Here is a 27,956-nt window from a genome sequence, read left to right as displayed (position 1 = left end):
GTCTCCTTAGCAGTAATTACATATAGACTAGTCTCCTGAGCAGTGATTACAGTTAGGCCAGTCTCCTTAGCAGTGATTACAGTTAGACTAGTCTCCTTAGCAGTCATTAAAGTTAGACCAGTCTCCTTAGCAGTAATTACAGATAGACTAGTCTCCTTAGCAGTGATTACAGTTAGGCCAGTCTCCTTAGCAGTCATTAAAGTTAGACCAGTCTCCTTAGCAGTTAGATTAGACTCCTTAGCAGTAATTACAGTTAGACTGGTCTCCTTAGCAGTTAGATTAGTCTCCTTAGCAGTGATTACATTTGAACTAGTCTCCTTAGCAGTAATTACAGATAGACTAGTCTCCTTAGCAGTGATTAAAGTTAGACCAGCCTCCTTAGCAGTGATTACAGTTAGACTAGTGTCCTTAGCAGTTAGATTAGTCTCCTTAGCAGTGATTACATTTGGACTAGTCTCCTTAGAAGTCATTACAGTTAGACTAGTGTCCTTAGCAGTTAGATTAGTCTCCTTAGAAGTGATTACAGTTATACCAGTCTCCTTAGCAGTGATTACAGTTAGACTAGTCTCCTTAGCAGTCATTAAAGTTAGACCAGTCTCCTTAGCAGTAATTACAGATAGACTAGTCTCCTTAGCAGTGATTACAGTTAGGCCAGTCTCCTTAGCAGTCATTAAAGTTAGACCAGTCTCCTTAGCAGTTAGATTAGACTCCTTAGCAGTAATTACAGTTAGACTGGTCTCCTTAGCAGTTAGATTAGTCTCCTTAGCAGTGATTACATTTGAACTAGTCTCCTTAGCAGTAATTACAGATAGACTAGTCTCCTTAGCAGTGATTAAAGTTAGACCAGCCTCCTTAGCAGTGATTACAGTTAGACTAGTGTCCTTAGCAGTTAGATTAGTCTCCTTAGCAGTGATTACATTTGGACTAGTCTCCTTAGAAGTCATTACAGTTAGACTAGTGTCCTTAGCAGTTAGATTAGTCTCCTTAGAAGTGATTACAGTTATACCAGTCTCCTTAGCAGTGATTACAGTTAGACTAGTCTCCTTAGCAGTGATTACAGTTAGACTCGTCTCCTTATCAGTTAGTTTAGTCTCCTTAGCAGTGATTACATTTGGACTAGTCTCCTTAGAAGTCATTACAGTTAGACTAGTGTCCTTAGCAGTAAGATTAATCTCTTTAGCAGTGATTACAGTTATACCAGTCTCCTTAGCAGTGATTACAGTTAGACCAGTCTCCTTAGCAGTGATTACAGTTAGACTATTTTCCTTACCAGTGATTACTGTTATACCAGTCTCCTTAGCAGTTAGATTGTTTCCTTAGCAGGGATTACAGTTAGACCAGTCTCCTTAGCAGTGATTACAGTTAGACTAGTCTCCTTTGCAGTTAGATTGGTCTCTTTAGCAGTGATTACATTTGGACTAGTCTCCTTTGTAGTTAGATTGGTCTCCTTAGCAGTGATTACAGTTAGACTAGTCTCCTTTGCAGTTAGATTGGTCTCCTTAGCAGTGATTACAGTTAGACTAGTCTCCTTTGCAGTTAGACTATTCTCCTTAGCAGTGATTACAGTTAGACTAGTGTATTTAGCAGTGATTACAGTTAAACTAGTCTCCTTAGCAGTGGTTACAGTTAGACTAGTCTCGTTAGCAGTGATTTTAGTTAGGCCAGTCTCCTTAACATTGATTACAGTTAGACTAGTCTCCTTAGCAGTAATTTCAGTTAGACTAGTCTCCTTAGCAGTTAGACTAGTCTGCTTAGTAGTGATTACAGTTAGACCAGTCTCCTTAGCAATGAGTACAGTTAGACTAGTCTCCTTAGCAGTTAGACGAGTGTCCTTAGCAGTAAGATTAGTGTCCTTAGCATTGATTACAGTTAGACTAGTGTCCTTAGCAGTTAGACTAGTGTCCTTAGCAGTAAGATTAGTGTCCTTAGCAGTGATTACAGTTAGACTAGTGTCCTTAGCAGTAAGAGGAGTGTCCTTAGCAGTGATTACAGTTAGACTAGTGTCCTTAGCAGTGATTACAGTTAGACTAGTGTCCTTAGCGGTGATTACAGTTAGACTAGTGTCCTTAGCAGTGATTACAGTTAGACTAGTGTCCTTAGCAGTGATTACAATTAGACTAGTGTCCTTAGCAGTGATTACAGTTAGACTAGTGTCCTTAGCAGTGATTACAGTTAGATAATTCTCCTTAGCAGTGATTACAGTTAGACTAGTGTCCTTAGCAGTGATTAAAGTTAAACTAGTGTCCTTAGCAGTGATTACAGTTAGACTAGTGTCCTTAGCGGTGATTACAGTTAGACTAGTGTCCTTAGCAGTGATTACAATTAGACTAGTGTCCTTAGCAGTGATTACAGTTAGACTAGTGTCCTTAGCAGTGATTACAGTTAGATAATTCTCCTTAGCAGTGATTACAGTTAGACTAGTGTCCTTAGCAGTGATTAAAGTTAAACTAGTGTCCTTAGCAGTGATTACAATTAGACTAGTGTCCTTAGCAGTTAGACTAGTGTCCTTAGCAGTAAGATTAGTGTCCTTAGCAGTGATTACAGTTAGACTAGTGTCCTTAGCAGTAAGAGGAGTGTCCTTAGCATTGATTACAGTTAGACTAGTGTCCTTAGCAGTTAGACTAGTGTCCTTAGCAGTTAGACTAGTGTCCTTAGCAGTAAGATTAGTGTCCTTAGCGGTGATTACAGTTAGACTAGTGTCCTTAGCATTGATTACAGTTAGACTAGTGTCCTTAGCAGTTAGACTAGTGTCCTTAGCAGTAAGATTAGTGTCCTTAGTAGTGATTACAGTTAGACTAGTGTCCTTAGCAGTAAGAGGAGTGTCCTTAGCATTGATTACAGTTAGACTAGTGTCCTTAGCAGTTAGACTAGTGTCCTTAGCAGTAAGATTAGTGTCCTTAGTAGTGATTACAGTTAGACTAGTGTCCTTAGCAGTAAGATTAGTGTCCTTAGTAGTGATTACAGTTAGACTAGTGTCCTTAGCAGTAAGATTAGTGTCCTTAGTAGTGATTACAGTTAGACTAGTGTCCTTAGCAGTAAGATTAGTGTCCTTAGTAGTGATTACAGTTAGACTAGTGTCCTTAGCCGTAAGATTAGTGTCCTTAGTAGTGATTACAGTTAGACTAGTGTCCTTAGCAGTAAGAGGAGTGTCCTTAGCATTGATTACAGTTAGATTATTCTCCTTAGCAGTGATTACAGTTAGATTATTCTCCTTAGCAGTGATTACAGTTAGACTAGTGTCCTTAGCAGTGATTAAAGTTAAACTAGTGTCCTTAGCAGTGATTAAAGTTAAACTAGTGTCCTTAGCAGTGATTAAAGTTAAACTAGTGTCCTTAGCAGTGATTACAGTTAGACTAGTGTCCTTAGCAGTGATTAAAGTTAAACTAGTGTCCTTAGCAGTGATTACAGTTAGACTAGTGTCCTTAGCAGTGATTACAGTTAGACTAGTGTCCTTAGCAGTGATTACAGTTAGACTTGTGTCCTTAGCAGTGATTACAGTTAAACTAGTGTCCTTAGCAGTAATTACAGTTAGACTTGTGTCCTTAGCAGTGATTACAGTTAGACCAGTCTCCTCAGCTCAGGTCTGCTAGCTACTGCTGCTCTCTCACTGCGACACATGTAAACACCAATGTAAGGGATGTCATTTCATCGTGAACAATAAATAATACTATACTACTCCAGGTTAGTCTCCTTAGCAGTTAGACTAGTCTCCTTAGCAGTTAGACTAGTCTCCTTAGCAGTTAGATTAGTCTCCTTAGCAGTTAGACTAGTCTCCTTAGCAGTTAGGTTAGTCTCCTTAGCAGTTAGACTAGTCTCCTTAGCAGTTAGATTAGTTTCCTTAGCAGTTAGATTAGTCTCCTTAGCAGTTAGGATAGTCTCCTTACCTGTGATTACAGTTAGACTAGTCTCCTTAGCAGTTAGGTTAGTCTCCTTAGCAGTTAGATTAGTCTCCTTAGCTGTTAGATTAGTCTCCTTTAGCAGTTAGGTTAGTCTCCTTAGCAGTTAGATTAGTCTCCTTAGCTGTTAGATTAGTCTCCTTAGCAGTTAGGATAGTCTCCTTACCTGTGATTACAGTTAGACTAGTCTCCTTAGCAGTTAGGTTAGTCTCCTTAGCAGTTAGACTAGTCTCCTTAGCAGTTAGATTAGTCTCCTTAGCAGTTAGATTAGTCTCCTTAGCTGTGATTACAGTTAGACTAGTCTCCTTAGCAGTTAGATTAGTCTCCTTAGCAGTTAGATTAGTCTCCTTAGCAGTTTGACTAGTCTCCTTAGCAGTTAGGTTAGTCTCCTTAGCAGTTAGATTAGTCTCCTTAGCAGTTAGATTAGTCTCCTTAGCAATTTGACTAGTCTCCTTAGCAGTTAGATTAGTCTCCTTAGCAGTTAGATTAGTCTCCTTAGCTGTGATTACAGTTAGACCAGTCTCCTTAGCAGTGATTACAGTTAGACTAGTCTCCTTAGCAGTTAGATTAGTCTCCTTAGCTGTGATTGCAGTTAGACCAGTCTCGTTAGCAGTGATAATAGTTAGGCCAGTCTCCTTAACAGTGATTACAGTTAGACTAGTCTCCTTAGTCTTCCTTCTTGTGGACATGATATTGAAACTAAGGAAGGGTTGTTTGCTTTCATCTACCATGCAACAGAAAATGACAAGGTCTAAAAAGAGAAATCAGTGTTAAACTAAATAAGCATTCCTCACCAGGTGACTTGAAAACCAAGAAAAACACTCTGTGTCTGCATAGATCTTTGCTTATTTATCAGGACAAATAAAACAGGCTTACGTTTTTTTTTTTTTTTTTACTCAGTTTTCAGCCTAATGCCTCTACACATACGGTACACGTTTAGTAAGCAGCACCATTTGAAAAACATCTAGACGTACTTCTCTCGTCGTACTTCTCTCAAATGTGTGGGCAAATCCGATTTTGAGACGTGTGACTGACTTTGCAGTCCGCGTAACTGTTTAAAAAGCAGTGAAAGTCAGAAGAGAAGAAGAGAAAATGTAAATGAACGTTCAGTACTTAGACTCCCCTCTCTCCCGGTGTGTCAGTGATGTTTTCAAGCTTAATGGGATTTGATCTAAATTTAGAGGGATCATGTTTCGCTCATGGAGCAAGGTATTTAAAATTGAAATGGAGATACCTCGGCAAATTGCTACTTTGCATAGCTTTCTGACAATGTGTCATTACACGACGAACTCATGCCTGCCAGGAGAGGTGCAGGGGGGGGGGGAGGGGTCTATTTTGGGGATGAGAGCAGTGCAAGGCTCAAGCCCCATCACCACCCTCGTGTAAATAGTAAGCTGGCACCCCGTCATAGCATTGAACGACAGGTGGGGAGACAAGTTTCTGACACGAGCGTTCATACGCGCAAAAAAACAGAGCCTCCATCATGTCAGTGCCTGGCAGCATTCATTTTTTTTCCCGGTGATGGTTTTAGTTGACAGGCTGAAAAATATGCAAATGATCATTTCCGTTCATATTTTGGCACCATTAAAGCCAATAGCTGACAGAGTACAAGTTGATAGACTAGTTGAATAGTCTGTCATTCTCAGGATGAAGGATGTACATGTGTGGCCTGTTTAGTTTAGTTTTTTTTGGAGTTGACATTGTCTGATTGACAGGTCCTCCCTCACTCATGGATTGGCTTTGTAAGGAAACAGGTAAACAAAAGCAGGCCAAATCTTACAGCATGTTTGGGTTTATGGAGAACAAAAAAAACCTTGTACTCATCATAATGTCAAGAAAAATAGACAGTGAAGGGCAATGCACAGTGCCCACATAATGATACAAGCTGGCGTTGACACCGAGACGTTATTAAGCGTCCACTAATATCACAAAGGGATGAATCATTATCTTTTGTACCTTGAAAAATACTTTTCTAGAAATGAACAGGACACAATGAAGAGTTTACTGCGATCCTTTAATCGAGAATCTGAGTTTAATAAACGTGTAAATTGGGGCATCTGAGACAGCTTGGGACGTGTTAATATTTGGATATGACTCGTAAAAAAACGGAAGAATAGGCAGGAAAATGGCTTACTGATGGGCTAGGGAATAGCAGGCAAAGATCCATCCACCATCTGTGCCATTCTGCATATTACTATCATTTTATCACATTATGATGAGGGTTTTGTGAATTCAGACTTTGGCAGACTTCACAGGAAACAACAAACATGTTTTATAGCTGCCGTCTTGGTGAGCGACTAGAGCAAAGGCTAAACTAAGAACATACTGAGCCTTTTTTTGTGGATTGGAACAGCTCGCGGAAGTGACAACCTGGTGATTAGGACCAAATGCAAAGGGAGTTATCTGTCTTTAAAGCTGCTACTGAAGTGACTGCAGAAATTTGACATATGAGTTCATGGGAAGATTTTGGTAGTATTAAAAACAGCTACCCCAAAAACTCAAACTCACAAATTCCATTCAACACAATGGATCTCATTCAACTCAATAAGTGAATCTGTTGACTCTCAAGTAGGTGAATCTGTTGACTGGTACCCCCTGTATATAGCCTCCACATTGACTCTGTACCGGTAGCCCCTGTATATAGCCTCCACATTGACTCTGTACCGGTACCCCCTGTATATAGCCTTCACATTGACTCTGTACCGGTAGCCCCTGTATATAGCCTCCACATTGACTCTGTACCGGTACCCCCTGTATATAGCCTCCACATTGACTCTGTACTGGTAGCCCCTGTATATAGTCTCCACATTGACTCTGTACCGGTACCTCCTGTATATAGCCTCCACATTGCCTCTGTACTGGTACCACCTGTATATAACCTCCACATTGACTCTGTACGGTACCCCCTGTATATAGCCTTCACATTGACTCTGTACCGGTACCACCTGTATATAGTCTCCACATTGACTCTGTACCGGTACCCCTGTATATAGCCTTCACATTGACTCTGTACTGGTACCCCCTGTATATAGTCTCCACATTGACTCTGTACCGGTACCCCTGTATATAGCCTTCACATTGACTCTGTACCGGTACCCCTGTATATAGCCTTCACATTGACTCTGTACTGGTACCCCTGTATATAGTCTCCACATTGACTCTGTACGGTACCACCTGTATATAGTCTCCACATTGACTCTGTACCGGTACCACCTGTATATAGCCTCCACATTGACTCTGTACCGGTACCCCCCTGTATACAGCCTCCACATTGACTCTGTACTGGTACCTCCTGTATATAGCCTCCACATTGACTCTGTACTGGTACCCCTGTATATCACCTCCACATTGACTCTGTACTGGTACCCCTGTATATAGCCTCCACATTGACTCTGTACCGGTACCCCCTGTATATAGTCTCCACATTGACTCTGTACCGGTACCACCTGTATATAGTCTCCACATTGACTCTGTACCGGTACCCCCTGTATATAGCCTCCACATTGACTCTGTACTGGTACCACCTGTATATAACCTCCACATTGACTCTGTACTGGTACCTCCTGAATATAGTCTCCACATTGACTCTGTACCGGTACCCCCTGTATATAGTCTCCACATTGACTCTGTACCAGTACCTCCTGAATATAGTCTCCACATTGACTCTGTACCGGTACCCCCTGTATATCACCTCCACATTGACTCTGTACCGGTACCCCTGTATATAGCCTCCACATTGACTCTGTACCGGTACCCCCTGTATATAGTCTCCACATTGACTCTGTACCGGTACCACCTGTATATAACCTCCACATTGACTCTGTACTGGTACCTCCTGAATATAGTCTCCACATTGACTCTGTACGGTACCCCCTGTATATAGCCTCCACATTGACTCTGTACCGGTACCACCTGTATATAGTCTCACATTGACTCTGTACCGGTACCCCTGTATATAGTCTCCACATTGACTCTGTACCGGTACCCCCTGTATATAGCCTCCACATTGACTCTGTACCGGTACCACCTGTATATAGCCTCCACATTGACTCTGTACCGGTACCACCTGTATATAACCTCCACATTGACTCTGTACTGGTAACTCCTGAATATAGTCTCCACATTGACTCTGTACCGGTACCCCCTGTATATAGCCTCCACATTGACTCTGTACCGGTACCACCTGTATATAGCCTCCACATTGACTCTGTACCGGTACCCCCTGTATATAGCCTCCACATTGACTCTGTACCGGTACCCCCTGTATATAGCCTCCACATTGACTCTGTACCGGTACCACCTGTATATAACCTCCACAATGACTCTGTACTGGTACCTCCTGTATATAGCCTCCACATTGACTCTGTACTGGTACCACCTGTATATAACCACCACATTGACTCTGTACTGGTACCTCCTGTATATAGTCTCCACATTGACTCTGTACCGGTACCCCCTGTATATAGTCTCCACATTGACTCTGTACCGGTACCCCTGTATATAGCCTTCACATTGACTCTGTACTGGTACCTCCTGTATATAGTCTCCACATTGACTCTGTACCGGTACCACCTGTATATAGTCTCCACATTGACTCTGTACCGGTACCCCCTGTATATAGCCTCCACACCTCCACATTGACTCTGTACCGGTACCCCTGTATATAGCCTTCACATTGACTCTGTACTGGTACCACCTGTATATAGCCTCCACATTGACTCTGTACCGGTACCACCTGTATATAACCTCCACATTGACTCTGTACCGGTACCACCTGTATATAGCCTCCACATTGACTCTGTACCGGTACCTCCTGTATATAGCCTCCACATTGACTCTGTACCGGTACCCCCTGTATATAGCCTTCACATTGACTCTGTACTGGTACCCCCTGTATATAGCCTTCACATTGACTCTGTACTGGTACCCCCTGTATATAGCCTTCACATTGACTCTGTACCGGTAGCCCCTGTATATAGCCTCCACATTGACTCTGTACCGGTACCACCTGTATAAAGTCTCCACATTGACTCTGTACCGGTACCACCTGTATATAGTCTAGCTAATGTTATTTTCACTGTCATTTTACAGTTTTTTAAATTTCTTTACTCATCTATTGTTTACCTAATACCTATTTTTTACTTAAAACTTGCTGTTGGTTAGAGCCTGTAAGTAAGCATTTCACTGTGAGGTCTACTACACCTGTTGTATTCAGCATTTCACTGTGAGGTCTACTACACCTGTTGTATTCAGCATTTCACTGTAAGGTCTACTACACCTGTTGTATTCAGCATTTCACTGTAAGGTCTACTACACCTGTTGTATTCAGCATTTCACTGTAAGATCTACTACACCTGTTGTATTCAGCATTTCACTGTAAGGTCTACTACACCTGTTGTATTCAGCATTTCACTGTAAGGTCTACTACACCTGTTGTATTCAGCATTTCACTGTAAGGTCTACTACACCTGTTGTATTCAGCATTTCACTGTAAGGTCTACTACACCTGTTGTATTCAGCATTTCACTGTAAGGTCTACTACACCTGTTGTATTCAGCATTTCACTGTGAGGTCTACTACACCTGTTGTATTCAGCATTTCACTGTAAGGTCTACTACACCTGTTGTATTCAGCATTTCACTGTGAGGTCTACTACACCTGTTGTATTCAGCATTTCACTGTAAGGTCGACTACACCTGTTGTATTCAGCATTTCACTGTGAGGTCTACTACACCTGTTGTATTCAGTATTTCACTGTAAGGTCTACTACACCTGTTGTATTCAGCATTTCACTGTGAGGTCTACTACACCTGTTGTATTCAGCATTTCACTGTGAGGTCTACTACACCTTTGTATTCAGCATTTCACTGTAAGGTCTTCTACACCTGTTGTATTCAGCATTTCACTGTGAGGTCTACTACACCTGTTGTATTCAGCATTTCACTGTAAGGTCTACTACACCTGTTGTATTCAGCATTTCACTGTAAGGTCTACTACACCTGTTGTATTCAGCATTTCACTGTGAGGTCTACTACACCTGTTGTATTCAGCATTTCACTGTAAGGTCTACTACACCTGCTGTATTCAGCATTTCACTGTGAGGTCTACTACACCTGTTGTATTCAGCATTTCACTGTGGGGTCTACTACACCTGTTGTATTCAGCATCCTGTTGTATTCAGCATTTCACTGTAAGGTCTACTACACCTGTTGTATTCAGCATTTCACTGTAAGGTCTACTACACCTGTTGTATTCAGCATTTCACTGTAAGGTCTACTACACCTGTTGTATTCAGCATTTCACTGTGAGGTCTACTACACCTGTTGTATTCAGCATTTCACTGTAAGGTCTACTACACCTGTTGTATTCAGCATTTCACTGTAAGGTCTACTACACCTGTTGTATTCAGCATTTCACTGTAAGGTCTACTACACCTGTTGTATTCAGCATTTCACTATGAGGTCTACTACACCTGTTGTATTCAGCATTTCACTGTAAGGTCTACTACACCTGCTGTATTCAGCATTTCACTGTGAGGTCTACTACACCTGCTGTATTCAGCATTTCACTGTGAGGTCTACTACACCTGTTGTATTCAACATTTCACTGTAAGGTCTACTACCCCTGTTGTATTCAGCATTTCACTGTAAGGTCTACTACACCTGCTGTATTCAGCATTTCACTGTGAGGTCTACTACACCTGTTGTATTCAGCATCCTGTTGTATTCAGCATTTCACTGTAAGGTCTACTACACCTGTTGTATTCAGCATGTCACTGTAAGGTCTACTACACCTGTTGTATTCAGCATTTCACTGTAAGGTCTACTACACCTGTTGTATTCAGCATTTCACTGTGAGGTCTACTACACCTGTTGTATTCAGCATTTCACTGTAAGGTCTACTACACCTGCTGTATTCAGCATTTCACTGTGAGGTCTACTACACCTGTTGTATTCAGCATTTCACTGTGGGGTCTACTACACCTGTTGTATTCAGCATCCTGTTGTATTCAGCATTTCACTGTAAGGTCTACTACACCTGTTGTATTCAGCATTTCACTGTAAGGTCTACTACACCTGTTGTATTCAGCATTTCACTGTAAGGTCTACTACACCTGTTGTATTCAGCATTTCACTGTAAGGTCTACTACACCTGTTGTATTCAGCATTTCACTGTGAGGTCTACTACACCTGTTGTATTCAGCATTTCACTGTAAGGTCTACTACACCTGTTGTATTCAGCATTTCACTGTAAGGTCTACTACACCTGTTGTATTCAGCATTTCACTGTGAGGTCTAATACACCTGTTGTATTCAGCATTTCACTGTAAGGTCTACTACACCTGTTGTATTCAGCATTTCACTGTGAGGTCTACTACACCTGTTGTATTCAGCATTTCACTGTAAGGTCTACTACACCTGTTGTATTCAGCATTTCACTGTAAGATCTTCTACACCTGTTGTATTCAGCATTTCACTGTGAGGTCGACTACACCTGTTGTATTCAGCATTTCACTGTGAGGTCTACTACACCTGTTGTATTCAGCATTTCACTGTAAGGTCTACTACACCTGTTGTATTCAGCATTTCACTGTAAGGTCTACTACACCTGTTGTATTCAGCATTTCACTGTAAGGTCTACTACACCTGTTGTATTCAGCATTTCACTGTAAGGTCTACTACACCTGTTGTATTCAGCATTTCACTGTGAGGTCTACTACACCTGTTGTATTCAGCATTTCACTGTAAGGTCTACTACACCTGTTGTATTCAGCATTTCACTGTAAGGTCTACTACACCTGTTGTATTCAGCATTTTACTGTAAGGTCTACTACACCTGTTGTATTCAGCATTTCACTGTACGGTCTACTACACCTGTTGTATTCAGCATTTCACTGTAAGGTCTACTACACCTGTTGTATTCAGCATTTCACTGTAAGGTCTACTACACCTGTTGTATTCAGCATTTCACTGTGAGGTCTACTACACCTGTTGTATTCAGCATTTCACTGTAAGGTCTACTACACCTGTTGTATTCAGCATTTCACTGTAAGGTCTACTACACCTGTTGTATTCAGCATTTCACTGTGAGGTCGACTACACCTGTTGTATTCAGCATTTCACTGTGAGGTCTACTACACCTGTTGTATTCAGCATTTCACTGTAAGGTCTACTACACCTGTTGTATTCAGCATTTCACTGTAAGGTCTACTACACCTGTTGTATTCAGCATTTCACTGTAAGGTCTACTACACCTGTTGTATTCAGCATTTCACTGTAAGGTCTACTACACCTGTTGTATTCAGCATTTCACTGTAAGGTCTACTACACCTGTTGTATTCAGCATTTCACTGTGAAGTCTACTACACCTGTTATATTCAGCATTTCACTGTAAGGTCTACTACACCTGTTGTATTCAGCATTTCACTGTAAGGTCTACTACACCTGTTGTATTCAGCATTTCACTGTGAGATCGACTACACCTGTTGTATTCAGCATTTCACTGTGAGGTCTACTACACCTGTTGTATTCAGCATTTCACTGTAAGGTCTACTACACCTGTTGTATTCAGCATTTCACTGTGAGGTCGACTACACCTGTTGTATTCAGCATTTCACTGTGAGGTCTACTACACCTGTTGTATTCAGCATTTCACTGTAAGATCTACTACACCTGTTGTATGTGGCGCACGTGACAAATACACTTTGATTTGATTTGAGCACCCCATAATGACAAAGACAAAAACAGTTTAAAAAATGTAAACTGAAATATCACATTTACATAAGTGTACTGTCCCTTTACTCAGGACTTTGTTGAAGCACCTTTGGCAGCGATTACAGCCTTGAGTATGACTCTACAAGCTTAGCACATCTGTATTTGGGGAGTTTCTACCATTCTTCTCTGCAGATCCTCTCCAGGTCGGTCAGGTTGGACGGGGAGAGTCGCTGCACAGATATTTTCAGGTCTCTCCAGAGATGTTTGATCAGGTTCAAGTCCGGTCTCTGGCTGGGCAACTCAAGGACATTCAGAGACTTGTCCCGAAGCCACTTCTGCATTTTCTTGGCTGTGAGCTTAGGGTCGTTATCCTATTGGAAGGTGAACCTTCGTTGCAGTCTGAGGTCCTGATTGCTCTGGATCAGGTTTTCATCAAGTATCTCTCAGTACTTTGCTCCGTTCATCTTTCCTTGATCCTGACTAGTCTCCCAGTTCCTGCCGCTGAAAAATATCCCCACAGCATGATGCTGCCACCACAATGCTTCACCGTAGGGATGGTGCCAGGTTTCCTCCAGACGTGATGCTTGGCATTCAGGCCAAGGAGTTCAATCTTGGTTTCAGTAGACCAGAGAATCTTGTTTCTCATAGTCTGAGAGTCTTTAGGTGCCTTTGGGCAAACTCCATGCAGGCTGTCATATGCCTTTTACTGAGGAGTTACTTCTGTCTGTGTCACGGTTTTCATATGGTGAAGGAGAGTCGGACCAAACTGCAGCATGTCGATTGCGATCCATGTTTATTTAAACAAACGTAAACATGACTAAACACGAACACTACAAAACAATAAATGAAAAGAAAACCGAAAACAGCCTATACTTGTGTCAACTAACATCGAACAAGGACATCAAGACACTCAGGACAATCACCCACAATACAACCAAAGAATATGGCTGCCTAAATTTGGTTCCCAATCAGAGACAACGATAAACACCTGCCTCTGATTGAGAACCACTTCAGACAGCCATAGACTTTCCTAGAACACCCCACTAAGCTACAATCCCACAAAGCTACACACCACATACAAAAACCCATGTCACACCCTGGACTGACCAAATACATGAAGAAAAACACAAAATACTTCGACCAGGGCGTGACAGTCTGGCCATTCTACCATTCTTCCATTTAAGAATGATGGAAGCAACTTTGTTCTTGGGGACCTTCAATTCTGCAGAAATGTTTTGGTACACTTCCCCAGATCTGAGTCTGAACACAATCCTGTCTCGGAGCCCTACGGACAATTTCTTCGACCGCAATGTTTGGTCTTTGCTCGGACATGTACTGTCAACTGTGGGACATTATATAGACATGTGTGTGCCTTTCCAAATCATGTCCAATCAATTGACTTTACCACAGGTGGACCAAACAAGTTGTAGAACAATTTTCAAGTATGATCAATGGAAACAGGATGTACCTGAGCCTAATTTTGAGTCTCATAGCAAAGGGGCTGAATACTTATGTAAATAAGGTATTTCTGTTTTTAATTTTTAAAACATTTGCAAACATTTCAAAAAATTGATTTTCACTTTGTCATTATGGGGATCTTGTGTGTAAATTGATGAGGATATATATATATATATTTGTATCCATTTTACAATAAGCTTGTAACGTAACAAGAAGAGGTCTGGATACTTGACGAATGCACAGTATGTATCAGTTACATTGTACTCCCTCTACACAGGAGTAAAAATACTAATTTAATTTTTTTTTAAAGTAGGCATATTTTTGGATTGCTGGTTGAGGAATTTAAAATACCTTTTATAACGCAATGATGTGAGAGACATTAGAATCAAAACAATCCAGCAGATAATTATTGTTCTGCAAAGAGCAACTGAACTGGGAGCTGTTATTGCACATTTGGTACCCATGTGTTACTATGTAGTTACACTGATGGTCAGTGAAGTAACCTTCATGTAATCTGATTACAAGAGAAAACCTTTATCTGTAATCAGTTACGTTTCCAACTAAAGATATCGTAATCAGATTACAGATGACAGATGACAGAAAACTAGATGATTTCTTCTTCTTTTAAATTCAGAAAGGATGTTTGCGGTGAACAAAATACACGATGATACCCTTTCTGTTTTGTCAATGACATTCAATTCAACATTGAAAACAGGCGCAAGTTTTAGGTTCCACCTGGATGAGTACGAGACCATGGTGACACACCAACGCTATTGATGGATTCGTTTATTTTATTTTTTTACTTCTCATGCCTGCTATGGGGAAAGTAATCCAAAAGTAACGGAAAGTAATCAGATTGGGTAACCTAAAAGTAACATTAACGATAAACATTTTGGACAGGTAACTAGTAACTGTAATGGATTACATTTAGAAAGGAACCTACCCAACCCTGCTGATGGTTGTAGCCGTTTGTGTCACAAGTAAGGCTAAATACATACTGCTAACCTTTGGGCAGGAAGAAGATGAGAGAAGTACTTTAGTTACAAATCCATTATTTTAGTTTCACAGTTTTATTATGTTTCTGTACCCAGTCACCCTGAACAGGCATGCACCAAAGGGCAATTTTAAGGACTGTGTTTTACTTTACACTTAAAAAAAAATGTCTGGTGTAATGTGCAATTATGGTCAATGTTTATGAACAACTATGAAGGAAACTTAGTCTACCGTCAAAGGAAGGCCATTGTGTAATAAAGGTTAATATCCATGAAGAGAAAATGGGGCTATACAATCATTAAGAAGAAAGGACCGTACCTTCTATCAAATACAGAGAGAGCAGACCTGTACATAGATGTTTATTAACAATACTCTTCTTTCTAATGTTAAAGCAACATTCTGCATAATTGGACCTTGAAATATAAAACAAAGCACAAATCTAACTCTATTAAACTGATATCGATCACTATGCAGTCCGAACATTTTATAATAGGTGTTGTCACACGTGGTCTGCCACTGCGAGGGCGATCTGCTGTCCGTCCTGTCTCCCTGTATCGCTGTCTTAGGCGTCTCACAGTACGGACATTGTAATTTATCGCCCTGGCCACATCTGCATTCCTCGTGCCTCCTTGCAGCATGCCTAAGGCACATTCGTGCAGATGAGCAGGGACCCTGGGCATCTTTCTTTGGGTGTTTTTCAGAGTCAGTAGAAAGACCTCTTTAGTGTCCTAAGTGTTCATAACTGTGACCTTAATTGCCTACTGTCTGTAAGCTGTTAGTGTCTTAATGACTGTTCCACAGGTGCATGTTCATTAATTGTTTATGGCTCATTGAACAAGCATGGGAAACAGTGTTTAAACACTTTACAATGAAGATCTGTGAAGTTATTTGGATTTTTACGAATTATCATTGAAAGACAAGGTTCTAAAAAGGGTCATTTATTTTTGCTACATACAGTTGAAGTCGAAAGTTTACATTAAAACTAGCTTTTCACTCCACAAATTTCTTGTTAACAAACTATAGTTTTGGCAAGTCGACATCTACTTTGTACAAGATACAAGTAATTTTTCCAACAATTGTTTACAGACAGATAATTTCACTATAAACGCAGCAAAAAAAAGAAACGTCCTCTCACGGTCAACTACGTATATTTTCAGCAATCTTAACGTGTAAATATTTGATTGAACACAACAAGATTCAACAACTGAGACATAAACTGAACAAATTCCACAGACATGTGTCTAACAGACATTGAATAGTGTGTCCCTGAACAAGGGGGGGGGTCATAATCAGAAGTAACAGTCAGCACCTGGTGTGGCCACCAGCTGCATTAAGTACTGCAGTGCAGTCCCTTGGCGTTTTTCCTATTTTGTTGCATTACAACCTGTAATTTGAATGGATTTTTATATGGATTTCATGTCCAAATTGGTGAAGTGAAATTTAAAAAAATTACTAGTTAAAAAAAAATTAAATACGATTTTAACTGAAAAGTAAAGTGGTGAGTGTATATCTTTCCCCTCTTTGCTATGAAGCCACTAAATCAGATCTGGTGCAACCAATTACCTTCAGAAGTCACATAATTAGTTAAATAAAGTGTGTGCAATCTAAGTGTCACATGAGCTGTCACATGATCTCATTATATATATACACCTGTTCTGAAAGGCCCCAGTGTCTGCAACACGACTAAGCAAGGGGCAACACCAAGCAAGTGGGACAATGAAGATCAAGGAGCTCTCCAAACAGGTCAGGGACAAAGTTGTGGAGAAGTACAGATCAGGTTTGGGTTATAAAAAAATATCTGAAACTTTGAACCTCCCTCGGATCACCGTTAAATCCATTATTATATTTTTTAAAGAACATGTCACCACAACAAACCTGCCGAGAGAAGGCTGCCCACAAACTCTCAGAACAAACAAGGAGGGCATTAATCAGAGAGGCAACAAAGAGACCAAAGATAACCCTGAAGGAGCTGCAAAGCTCCACAGCGGAGATTGGAGTATCTGTCCATAGGACCACATTAAGCCGTACACTCCACGGAGCTGGGCTTTACAGAAGAGGGGCCAGAAAATAGCCATTGCTTAAAGAAAAAAACAAGCAAACACGTTTGGTGTTCGCCAAAAGGCATGTGGGTGACTCCCCAAACATATGGAAGAAGGTACTCTGGTCAGATGAACCACAAATTAGCTTCTTGGCCATCAAGGAAAACGCTATGTCTGGCGCAACCCCCCGAGAACATCATCCCCACGGTGAAGCATGGTGGTGGCAGCATCATGCTGTGGGGATGTTTTTCAATTGCAGTGACTGGGAAACTGGTCAGAATTGAAGGAATGATGGATGGGGCAAAATAGAGAGAAATTCTTGCGGGAAACCTGGTTCAGTCTTCCAGAGATTTGAGACTGGGACAGAGTTTCACCTTCCAGCAGGACAATGACCCTATGCATACTGCTAAAGCAACAATCGAGTGGTTTAAGGAGAAACATTTAAATGTCTAGGAATGGTCTAGTCAAAGCCCAGACCTTTATCCAATTGAGAATCTGTGGTATGACTTAAAGATTGCTGTACACCAGTGGAACCCATCCAACTTGAAGGAGATGGAGCAGTTTTGCCTTGAATAATGGGCAACAATCCCAGTGGCTAGATGTGCCAAGCTTATAGAGACATACCCCAAGAGACTTGCAGCTGTAATTGCTGCTAAAGGTGGCTCTACAGAGTATTGACTTTGGGGTGGGGGGGGTGAATAGCTATTCACACTCAAGTTCTGTTGTTTTGTATTTTTTCTTGTTTGTTTCACAATAAAAAATATTTTGCATCATCAAAGTGGTAGGCATGTTGTGCAAATCAAGTTGTATTCAGCATTTCACTGTGAGGTCTACTACACCTGTTGTATTCAGCATTTCACTGTAAGGTCTACTCCACCTGTTGTATTCAGCATTTCACTGTGAGGTCTACTACACCTGTTGTATTCAGCATTTCACTGTAAGGTCTACTACACCTGTTGTATTCAGCATTTCACTGTGAGGTCTACTACACCTGTTGTATTCAGCATTTCACTGTAAGGTCTACTACACCTGTTGTATTCAGCATTTCACTGTGAGGTCTACTACACCTGTTGTATTCAGCATTTCACTGTAAGGTCTACTACACCTGTTGTATTCAGCATTTCACTGTGAGGTCTACTACACCTGTTGTATTCAGCATTTCACTGTAAGGTCTACTCCACCTGTTGTATTCAGCATTTCACTGTGAGGTCTACTACACCTGTTGTATTCAGCATTTCACTGTAAGGTCTACTACACCTGTTGTATTCAGCATTTCACTGTGAGGTCTACTACACCTGTTGTATTCAGCATTTCACTGTAAGGTCTACTACACCTGTTGTATTCAGCATTTCACTGTAAGGTCTACTACACCTGTTGTATTCAGCATTTCACTGTGGGGTCTACTACACCTGTTGTATTCAGCATTTCACTGTAAGGTCTACTACACCTGTTGTATTCAGCATTTCACTGTGGGGTCTACTACACCTGTTGTATTCAGCATTTCACTGTGAGGTCTACTACACCTGTTGTATTCAGCATTTCACTGTAAGGTCTACTACACCTGTTGTATTCAGCATTTCACTGTAAGGTCTACTACACCTGTTGTATTCAGCATTTCACTGTGAGGTCTACTACACCTGTTGTATTCAGCATTTCACTGTGAGGTCGACTACACCTGTTGTATTCAGCATTTCACTGTAAGGTCTACTACACCTGTTGTATTCAGCATTTCACTGTGAGGTCTACTACACCTGTTGTATTCAGCATTTCACTGTAAGGTCTACTGCACCTGTTGTATTCAGCATTTCACTGTGAGGTCTACTACACCTGTTGTATTCAGCATTTCACTGTAAGGTCTACTCCACCTGTTGTATTCAGCATTTCACTGTGAGGTCTACTAAACCTGTTGTATTCAGCATTTCACTGTAAGGTCTACTACACCTGTTGTATTCAGCATTTCACTGTAAGGTCTACTACACCTGTTGTATTCAGCATTTCACTGTGGGGTCTACTACACCTGTTGTATTCAGCATTTCACTGTAAGGTCTACTACACCTGTTGTATTCAGCATTTCACTGTGGGGTCTACTACACCTGTTGTATTCAGCATTTCACTGTGAGGTCTACTACACCTGTTGTATTCAGCATTTCACTGTAAGGTCTACTACACCTGTTGTATTCAGCATTTCACTGTAAGGTCTACTACACCTGTTGTATTCAGCATTTCACTGTGAGGTCTACTACACCTGTTGTATTCAGCATTTCACTGTAAGGTCTACTACACCTGTTGTATTCAGCATTTCACTGTAAGGTCTACTACACCTGTTGTATTCAGCATTTCACTGTAAGGTCTACTACACCTGTTGTATTCAGCATTTCACTGTAAGGTCTACTACACCTGTTGTATTCAGCATTTCACTGTAAGGTCTACTACACCTGTTGTATTCAGCATTTCACTGTGAGGTCTACTACACCTGTTGTATTCAGCATTTCACTGTAAGGTCTACTACACCTGTTGTATTCAGCATTTCACTGTAAGGTCTACTACACCTGTTGTATTCAGCATTTCACTGTGAGGTCTACTACACCTGTTGTATTCAGCATTTCACTGTAAGGTCTACTACACCTGTTGTATTCAGCATTTCACTGTAAGGTCTACTACACCTGTTGTATTCAGCATTTCACTGTGAGGTCGACTACACCTGTTGTATTCAGCATTTCACTGTGAGGTCTACTACACCTGTTGTATTCAGCATTTCACTGTAAGGTCTACTACACCTGTTGTATTCAGCATTTCACTGTGGGGTCTACTACACCTGTTGTATTCAGCATTTCACTGTAAGGTCTACTACACCTGTTGTATTCAGCATTTCACTGTGGGGTCTACTACACCTGTTGTATTCAGCATTTCACTGTAAGGTCTACTACACCTGTTGTATTCAGCATTTCACTGTGGGGTCTACTACACCTGTTGTATTCAGCATTTCACTGTGAGGTATACTACACCTGTTGTATTCAGCATTTCACTGTAAGGTCTACTACACCTGTTGTATTCAGTATTTCACTGTAAGGTCTACTACACCTGTTGTATTCAACATTTCACTGTGAGGTCTACTACACCTGTTGTATTCAGCATTTCACTGTAAGGTCTACTACACCTGTTGTATTCAACATTTCACTGTAAGGTCTACTACACCTGTTGTATTCAGCATTTCACTGTAAGGTCTACTACACCTGTTGTATTCAACATTTCACTGTGAGGTCTACTACACCTGTTGTATTCAGCATTTCACTGTAAGGTCTACTACACCTGTTGTATTCAGCATTTCACTGTGAGGTCTACTACACCTGTTGTATTCAGCATTTCACTGTAAGGTCTACTACACCTGTTGTATTCAGCATTTCACTGTAAGGTCTACTACACCTGTTGTATTCAGCATTTCACTGTAAGATCTACTACACCTGTTGTATTCAGCATTTCACTGTAAGATCTACTACACCTGTTGTATTCAGCATTTCACTGTAAGGTCTACTACACCTGTTGTATTCAGCATTTCACTGTAAGGTCTACTACACCTGTTGTATTCATCATTTCACTGTGAGGTCTACTACACCTGTTGTATTCAGCATTTCACTGTGAGGTCTACTACACCTGTTGTATTCAGCATTTCACTGTAAGATCTACTACACCTGTTGTATTCATCATTTCACTGTGAGGTCTACTACACCTGTTGTATTCAGCATTTCACTGTGAGGTCTACTACACCTGTTGTATGTGGCGCACGTGACAAATACACTTTGATTTGATTTGAGCAGCCCATAATGACAAAGACAAAAACAGTTTAAAAAATGTAAACTGAAATATCACATTTACATAAGTGTACTGTCCCTGTACTCAGGACTTTGTTGAAGCACCTTTGGCAGCGATTACAGCCTTGAGTATGACTCTACAAGCTTAGCACATCTGTATTTGGGGAGTTTCTCCCATTCTTCTCTGCAGATCCTCTCCAGGTCTGTCAGGTTGGACGGGGAGAGTCGCTGCACAGATATTTTCAGGTCTCTCCAGAGATGTTTGATCAGGTTCAAGTCCGGTCTCTGGCTGGGCAACTCAACGACATTCAGAGACTTGTCCCGAAGCCACTTCTGCATTTTCTTGGCTGTGAGCTTAGGGTCGTTATCCTATTGGAAGGTGAACCTTCGTTGCAGTCTGAGGTCCTGAGTGCTCTGGATCAGGTTTTCATCAAGTATCTCTCAGTACTTTGCTCCGTTCATCCTTCCTTGATCCTGACTAGTCTCCCAGTTCCTGCCGCTGAAAAATATCCCCACAGCATGATGCTGCCACCACAATGCTTCACCGTAGGGATGGTGCCAGGTTTCCTCCAGACGTGATGCTTGGCATTCAGGCCAAGGAGTTCAATCTTGGTTTCAGTAGACCAGAGAATCTTGTTTCTCATAGTCTGAGAGTCTTTAGGTGCCTTTGGGCAAACTCCATGCAGGCTGTCATATGCCTTTTACTGAGGAGTTACTTCTGTCTGTGTCACGGTTTTCATATGGTGAAGGAGAGTCGGACCAAACTGCAGCATGTCGATTGCGATCCATGTTTATTTAAACAAACGTAAACACGACTAAACACGAACACTACAAAACAATAAACGAAAAGAAAACTGAAAACAGCCTATACTTGTGTCAACTAACATCGAACAAGGACATCAAGACACGCAGGACAATCACCCACAATACAACCAAAGAATATGGCTGCCTAAATTTGGTTCCCAATGAGAGACAACGATAAACACCTGCCTCTGATTGAGAACCACTTCAGACAGCCATAGACTTTCCTAGAACACCCCACTAAGCTACAATCCCACGAAGCTACACACCACATACAAAAACCCATGTCACACCCTGGCCTGACCAAATACATGAAGAAAAACACAAAATACTTCGACCAGGGCGTGACAGAACCCCCCTAAGGTGCGGACTCCCGAACGCACCTCAAATCAATAGGGAGGGTCCGGGTGGGCGTCTGTCCATGGTGGCGGCTCCGGCGCGGGACGTGGACCCCACTCAGTAAATGTCTTAGTCCCCTCTCCTTGCGTCCCTAGATAGTCCACCCTCGCCACCAACCATGGCCTAGTATTCCTCACCCAGAACCCCACTAGACTGAGGAGCAGATCGGGACTGAGGTGAAGCTCGGGACTGAGGGGAAGCTCGGGACTGAGGGGAAGCTCGGGAGTGAAAGGAAGCTCAGGAGTGAAAGGAAGCTCAGGAGTGAAAGGAAGCTCAGGAGTGAAAGGAAGTTCAGGAGTGAAAGGAAGTTCAGGAGTGAAAGGAAGTTCAGGAGTGAGAGGAAGCTCAGGCAGGTTGATGAATCCACCAGATCCTGGCTGACTGGCAGATCCTGGCTGACTGGCGGATCCTGGCCGACTGGCAGATCCTGGCTGACTGGCAGTTCTGGCAGATCCCGGCTGACTGGCAGATCTGGAAGAATCTGGCTGCTCCTTGCAGACTGGCAGCTCCTTGCAGACTGGCAGCTCCCTGCAGACTGGCAGCTCCCTGCAGACTGGCAGCTCCTTGCAGACTGGCAGCTCCTTGCAGACTGGCAGCTCCTTGCAGACTGGCAGCTCCCTGCAGACTGGCAGCTCCCTGCAGACTGACAGCTCCTTGCAGACTGACAGCTCCTTGCAGACTGACAGCTCTGGCTACCTCATGCAGACTGACAGCTCTGGCTGCTTCATGCAGACTGACAGCTCTGACTGCTCCATGCAGGCTGACAGCTCTGACTGCTCCATGCAGGCTGGCAGCTCTGGCTGCACTGAACAGACAGGAGACTCCGCTAGCGCAGGAGAGGAGAAAGGCTCCGACAGCGCTGGAGAGGCGGGAGACTCCGACAGCACAGGAGAGGCGAGGCGCACTGTAGGCCTGATGCGTGGTGCTGGCACTGGTGGTACTGGGCCGACGACACGCACAGGAAGCCTGGTGCGGGGAGCTGCTACCGGAGGGCTGGGGTGTGGAGGTGGTACTGGATAGACCGGACCGTGCAGGTGCACTGGAGCTCTTGAGCACCGAGCCTGCCCAACCTTACCTGGTTGAATACTCTCCGTCGCCCTGCCAGTGCGCCGAGATGGAATAGCCCGCACTGGGCTATGTAGGCGAACCGGAGACCCTGAGTGCAAGGCTGGTGCCATGTAAGCCGGCCCAAGGAGACGCACTGGGGACCAGATGCGTAGAGCCGGCTTCATGGCATTTGGCTCGAAGCTCAATCTAGCCCGGCCGATACGCGGAGCTGGAATATACGCCCTGGGCTATGCACCCGCACTGGGGACACCGTGCGCACCACTGCATAACACGGTGCCTGCCCGGTCTCTCTAGCCCCGGTAAGCACAGGGAGTTTGCACAGGTCTCCTACCTGGCGTAGCCATACTCCCTGTAAGCCACCCCCAAGAAATTTTTGGGGCTGATTCCCGGGCTTCCATCCACGTCGCCGTGCTGCCTCCTCATACCAGCGCCTCTCCGCTTTTGCTGCCTCTAATTCCTCCTTGGGGTGGCGATATTCCCCTGGTTTAGCCCAGGGTCCTCTCCCGTCGAGGATTTCCTCCCATGTCCAGAAATCCTTATTGTGCTTCTCCTCTTTGGGCTGCTCCTGCCTGTTGACACGCTGCTTGGTCCTGTAGTGGGTTATTCTGTCACGGTTTTCATATGGTGAACGAGAGTCGGACCAAACTGCAGCGTGTCGATTGCGATCCATGTTTATTTAAACAAACGTAAACACGACTAAACACGAACACTACAAAACAATAAACGAAAAGAAAACCGAAAACAGCCTATACTTGTGTCAACTAACATCGAACAAGGACATCAAGACACGCAGGACAATCACCCACAATACAACCAAAGAATATGGCTGCCTAAATATGGTTCCCAATCAGAGACAACGATAAACACCTGCCTCTGATTGAGAACCACTTCAGACAGCCATAGACTTTCCTAGAACACCCCACTAAGCTACAATCCCACTAAGCTACACACCACATACAAAAACCCATGTCACACCCTGGCCTGACCAAATACATGAAGAAAAACACAAAATACTTCGACCAGGGCGTGACAGTCTGGCCATTCTACCATTCTTCCATTTAAGAATGATGGAAGCAACTTTGTTCTTGGGGACCTTCAATGCTGCAGAAATGTTTTGGTACACTTCCCCAGATCTGAGTCTGAACACAATCCTGTCTCGGAGCCCTACGGACAATTTCTTCGACCGCAATGTTTGGTCTTTGCTCGGACATGTACTGTCAACTGTGGGACATTATATAGACAGGTGTGTGCCTTTCCAAATCATGTCCAATCAATTGACTTTACCACAGGTGGACCAAACAAGTTGTAGAACAATTTTCAAGTATGATCAATGGAAACAGGATGTACCTGAGCCTAATTTTGAGTCTCATAGCAAAGGGGCTGAATACTTATGTAAATAAGGTATTTCTGTTTTTAATTTTTAAAACATTTGCAAACATTTCAAAAAATTGATTTTCACTTTGTCATTATGGGGATCTTGTGTGTAAATTGATGAGGATATATATATATATATTTGTATCCATTTTACAATAAGCTTGTAACGTAACAAGAAGAGGTCTGGATACTTGACGAATGCACAGTATGTATCAGTTACATTGTACTCCCTCTACACAGGAGTAAAAATACTAATTTAATTTTTTTTTAAAGTAGGCATATTTTTGGATTGCTGGTTGAGGAATTTAAAATACCTTTTATAACGCAATGATGTGAGAGACATTAGAATCAAAACAATCCAGCAGATAATTATTGTTCTGCAAAGAGCAACTGAACTGGGAGCTGTTATTGCACATTTGGTACCCATGTGTTACTATGTAGTTACACTGATGGTCAGTGAAGTAACCTTCATGTAATCTGATTACAAGAGAAAACCTTTATCTGTAATCAGTTACGTTTCCAACTAAAAATATCATAATCAGATGACAGATGACAGAAAACTAGATGATTTCTTCTTCTTTTTAAATTCAGAAAGGATGTTTGCGGTGAACAAAATACACGATGATACGCTTTCTGTTTTGTCAATGACATTCAATTCAACATTGAAAACAGGCGCAAGTTTTAGGTTCCACCTGGATGAGTACGAGACCATGGTGACACACCAACGCTATTGATGGATTCGTTTATTTTATTTTTTTCACTTCTCATGCCTGCTATGGGGAAAGTAATCCAAAAGTAACGGAAAGTAATCAGATTGGGTAATCTAAAAGTAACATTAACGATAAACATTTTGGACAGGTAACTAGTAACTGTAATGGATTACATTTAGAAAGGAACCTACCCAACCCTGCTGATGGTTGTAGCCTTTTGTGTCACAAGTAAGGCTAAATACATACTGCTAACCTTTGGGCAGGAAGAAGATGAGAGAAGTACTTTAGTTACAAATCCATTATTTTAGTTTCACAGTTTTATTATGTTTCTGTACCCAGTCACCCTGAACAGGCATGCACCAAAGGGCAATTTTAAGGACTGTGTTTTACTTTACACTTAAAAAAATGTCTGGTGTAATGTGCAATTATGGTCAATGTTTATGAACAACTATGAAGGAAACTTAGTCTACCGTCAAAGGAAGGCCATTGTGTAATAAAGGTTAATATCCATGAAGAGAAAATGGGGCTATACAATCATTAAGAAGAAAGGACCGTACCTTCTATCAAATACAGAGAGAGCAGACCTGTACATAGATGTTTATTAACAATACTCTTCTTTCTAATGTTAAAGCAACATTCTGCATAATTGGACCTTGAAATATAAAACAAAGCACAAATCTAACTCTATTAAACTGATATCGGTCACTAGGCAGTCCGAACATTTGATAATAGGTGTTGTCACACGTGGTCTGCCACTGCGAGGGCGATCTGCTGTCCGTCCTGTCTCCCTGTATCGCTGTCTTAGGCGTCTCACAGTACGGACATTGTAATTTATCGCCCTGGCCACATCTGCATTCCTCGTGCCTCCTTGCAGCATGCCTAAGGCACATTCGTGCAGATGAGCAGGGACCCTGGGCATCTTTCTTTGGGTGTTTTTCAGAGTCAGTAGAAAGACCTCTTTAGTGTCCTAAGTGTTCATAACTGTGACCTTAATTGCCTACTGTCTGTAAGCTGTTAGTGTCTTAATGACTGTTCCACAGGTGCATGTTCATTAATTGTTTATGGCTCATTGAACAAGCATGGGAAACAGTGTTTAAACACTTTACAATGAAGATATGTGAAGTTATTTGGATTTTTACGAATTATCATTGAAAGACAAGGTTCTAAAAAGGGTCATTTATTTTTTGCTACATACAGTTGAAGTCGAAAGTTTACATTAAAACTAGCTTTTCACTCCACAAATTTCTTGTTAACAAACTATAGTTTTGGCAAGTCGACATCTACTTTGTACAAGATACAAGTAATTTTTCCAACAATTGTTTACAGACAGATAATTTCACTATAAACGCAGCAAAAAAAAGAAACGTCCTCTCACGGTCAACTACGTATATTTTCAGCAATCTTAACATGTAAATATTTGATTGAACACAACAAGATTCAACAACTGAGACATAAACTGAACAAATTCCACAGACATGTGTCTAACAGACATTGAATAGTGTGTCCCTGAACAAGGGGGGGGGTCATAATCAGAAGTAACAGTCAGCACCTGGTGTGGCCACCAGCTGCATTAAGTACTGCAGTGCAGTCCCTTGGCGTTTTTCCTATTTTGTTGCATTACAACCTGTAATTTGAATGGATTTTTATATGGATTTCATGTCCAAATTGGTGAAGTGAAATTTAAAAAAATTACTAGTTAAAAAAAAATTAAATACGATTTTAACTGAAAAGTAAAGTGGTGAGTGTATATCTTTCCCCTCTTTGCTATGAAGCCACTAAATCAGATCTGGTGCAACCAATTACCTTCAGAAGTCACATAATTAGTTAAATAAAGTGTGTGCAATCTAAGTGTCACATGAGCTGTCACATGATCTCATTATATATATACACCTGTTCTGAAAGGCCCCAGTGTCTGCAACACGACTAAGCAAGGGGCAACACCAAGCAAGTGGGACAATGAAGATCAAGGAGCTCTCCAAACAGGTCAGGGACAAAGTTGTGGAGAAGTACAGATCAGGTTTGGGTTATAAAAGAATATATGAAACTTTGAACCTCCCTCGGATCACCGTTAAATCCATTATTATATTTTTTAAAGAACATGTCACCACAACAAACCTGCCGAGAGAAGGCTGCCCACAAACTCTCAGAACAAACAAGGAGGGCATTAATCAGAGAGGCAACAAAGAGACCAAAGATAACCCTGAAGGAGCTGCAAAGCTCCACAGCGGAGATTGGAGTATCTGTCCATAGGACCACATTAAGCCGTACACTCCACGGAGCTGGGCTTTACAGAAGAGGGGCCAGAAAATAGCCATTGCTTAAAGAAAAAAACAAGCAAACACGTTTGGTGTTCGCCAAAAGGCATGTGGGTGACTCTCCAAACATATGGAAGAAGGTACTCTGGTCAGATGAACCACAAATGAGCTTCTTGGCCATCAAGGAAAACGCTATGTCTGGCGCAACCCCCCGAGAACATCATCCCCACGGTGAAGCATGGTGGTGGCAGCATCATATATATCATGCTGTGGGGATGTTTTTCAATTGCAGTGACTGGGAAACTGGTCAGAATTGAAGGAATAATGGATGGGGCAAAATAGAGAGAAATTCTTGCGGGAAACCTGGTTCAGTCTTCCAGAGATTTGAGACTGGGACAGAGTTTCACCTTCCAGCAGGACAATGACCCTATGCATACTGC

General features: G+C 42.0%; 1 long non-coding RNA gene across 1 annotated transcript; it reads right to left on the bottom strand.

Annotated features, from left to right (window-relative positions):
* Positions 1 to 9,298: 9,298 nt before the first annotated feature.
* Positions 9,299 to 20,773, bottom strand: LOC127906673 (uncharacterized). Its single transcript, XR_008062329.1, has 5 exons — positions 20,410 to 20,773; positions 18,700 to 20,143; positions 12,227 to 12,264; positions 9,479 to 9,630; positions 9,299 to 9,440 (listed from the first exon to the last, which is right to left on the bottom strand). It is a non-coding gene; the product is annotated as an uncharacterized LOC127906673 (long non-coding RNA).
* Between the last annotated feature and the right edge of the window lie 7,183 nt (positions 20,774 to 27,956).

The sequence above is a fragment of the Oncorhynchus keta genome, chromosome 13 (genome assembly GCF_023373465.1).
Source record: "Oncorhynchus keta strain PuntledgeMale-10-30-2019 chromosome 13, Oket_V2, whole genome shotgun sequence".
Lineage (NCBI taxonomy): Eukaryota > Metazoa > Chordata > Actinopteri > Salmoniformes > Salmonidae > Oncorhynchus > Oncorhynchus keta.
Note: the sequence above shows the minus strand (reverse complement) of the source record. Positions and strands in the feature narration are given on the sequence as shown.